The 2,658-nt window shown below is 38.8% G+C and overlaps 1 pseudogene; it reads right to left on the reverse strand.

The window, feature by feature from the left end:
* Window positions 1–1,421: 1,421 nt before the first annotated feature.
* On the reverse strand, window positions 1,422–1,805 carry LOC103739739 (annotated as a pseudogene).
* Window positions 1,806–2,658: the final 853 nt, after the last annotated feature.

A 2,658-nucleotide genomic window follows, 5' to 3' on the forward strand; every position in this document is an offset into this window, starting at 1 on the left:
CTTAGAGAAAACTATTACAAACGTATAATTTAAAACTGTTGTCACAATTCTAATCTTAATTTTATAAAATTATACCAATATGATCAATAATTTCTGAGAGAAAAACAATATATTGCCTATTATTTTTAATAATATTTCTCTCAAGTAAATCTTCTGAGGCACTAAAGAATAAAAGAAAATTTCAGTATCTGGAAAATTATTTCACATTTCCTATCGCCTGATTAGAGAATATTATTAGATTTGTGTCTCCTGTGTTTCTCTAGTTCTTGTCAGGTTAAGAGTTATCCACACTGCAGTTTGACTAATAAGACAAGAAACCAAACTAAATTGTCTGTGATATACTAATAAAAGTTATGTCAAAAAATGAAATGAACGAGCTTATGTTTATATAACCACAAATAAGAAAATAAAGGTTCCTTTCTTTTTTAACTCAAAAACGTGTTTTATGTCAAGTAGCATTTGAGAAAACAAAGGCAAACCAAATCAGTACACTTTAAAACATCAGGATTCTTTTACAGCTATCACTTTTATTTATATATAGTAAGGACTAATATATATATATGCAAATGACACAAAGCTTCTAACCGATAAGGATTCTGTCAATAAGGATTCATATCTTTAACCAGGGACTATCAATTCTGTTAGCAATATAGTATCAATGTTTATCAATATATGTAACAATCCCTATAACAAACATACATATTTACATGGAAATACCATTTTTGATGTTTGGTTATATATACATTGATGGTTCATATTTCAACTTTATTGGATCACACCTAGGACATTAATGAAGAACAACTTTCAGTGTGTCTGTGAAAGCTTTTCAAGAGATGATTGATCCAATGGGGCAGAACCTCCTTGTGTGTGGGCAGTTCAATCTGGTGGACATGTGGTCCCAGACTGAATCTAAAGCGAAAAAGGAAAAAGACAGATGAGCCATAGAAGTCCTTTTTCTCTGCATAACAATGCAAACAAGAGCTCAAATTCCCACTGCCACAGCTGGATCCAATCCTAGTGCCATGACTTCCCAACTTGTATGGGTAGATTCAATTTCTTAAGATGAGCTCAGAATAGACCTGTCCTCCATTAAATTGCATCTCATAAAGTACTTTGTCACAAGATTGAGAAAATTTTTATCAACTAGACTATATAAATACATTCTAGAAAGATAATCCATATTTAGTTTTTTTTTTTTAATTTTTACAATTGCTTATTTATTGTGTGTGTGCACATCACAGCACACATCTGGAGGTCAGAGGACAACCTATAGGAATCAGTTCTGTCCTACCACATGGGTCCTCGGGCTTCGCGACAAGCTCCTTTACTTGCTGAGCCCTCTCTAAGACCCACCACAGGTCTTTATGGACCATGGGTCCTGGCCTCTCCAGGCGGCTTCCTCCAGGGACGCCAGGCCCTCACTACTGCCTCTTTCTCTTGCTCAGCCGGTTGTGGCGCCAGATGTTCTGTTTGCGCAGCATCTGCCAATACTCTCAGGTTTCGGGGTCTAGCTCCTCCAGCTTCTTGGGAGGCCCCACAGTCATCTGGAACAGCCAGTCAGGGTACTCATGGTCGGCCTTCAGGGCCGCATCCTGGCCATCTTTGTAGATGTTCACTCCCATGGCGTGTGTGGTAAGCCGGACAGGGTTCTTGCACACTTTGGGGTCCTTCAGTGCCTCGCTCACCATGCTACCTTTGCTGCCTTTCCCACCACCCTTCATGAAAGTCTGCGGAAGCGACAGGACAACTTTGTGGACCTGGTCCTGGCCTTCCACCTTTACGTGGCTTCTGGGTATAGAACTCATGTTGCCAAGTTTTCACGGCAAGCGCTTCACCCACTAAGCCATCTTGCACGCCCACAAAAATTTTAAAAAAACTATTAATAATAACGAATTCTTAGTGGTGGCGTTTTGCTCAAGGTCAGACATCTATTATTCTATTACAGATTTACTTTCCAAAAAATCAAATGTGGACTTCTTTGTTCTTGTTGTTTTGAGACAGATTCTTCTTGTGGCCCCAAATGTCCTGAAACTCACCTTTCAGAAGAGACTCTTCTCCATCTCATAAAGGCCAACCTTCTACTCCCTCTTGAGTTCACAAACAAGGATGCCCAGCTATAGATGTAGTCCTAATGGATTTCTTGAATTCAGCCGTTTACTAGTGGAGTCCTTAAATGGGATTGGTCAGTCAGACACACACTCCTTTAATAATTATGTGAGACAGGGTCTTCCTGTAGCCCCAGTTGTCCTGGAACTCACTATGTACACCAGGCTATTCTTGAACTCACAGAGGTCCGCCTGCCTCTGCCTCTCAAGTGCTGGACTACAGGTGTGCGCCACCATATTTTACATAAGTAAATTTGGAAACCATGTAGGGAAACTGAGGCTTTGGTTGGCCTTTAATATTCTATTTCTCCTGGGGACGAGGGAAGAGCACATAAAATGTTCCAAATGTATAATCTGGGGTCTTAAGAAGGAATGAATAGCAATATGCTAGATTTGGATAGAGAAAAACCAATAAAAACTGCACATATAGGGAGAAATTAATTCCACAGAAAATGGTATATATGAAAACTTAATTTTATATAAAATGGCTAGCTTTCATTTAAAACACAAATCAAATAGACACTTAAAGATAAGACCTAATGTAACAATAGGC

Source organism: Nannospalax galili, unplaced genomic scaffold, assembly GCF_000622305.1.
Source record: "Nannospalax galili isolate Female #2095 unplaced genomic scaffold, S.galili_v1.0 scaffold79, whole genome shotgun sequence".
In the NCBI taxonomy this organism is placed as follows: domain Eukaryota; kingdom Metazoa; phylum Chordata; class Mammalia; order Rodentia; family Spalacidae; genus Nannospalax; species Nannospalax galili.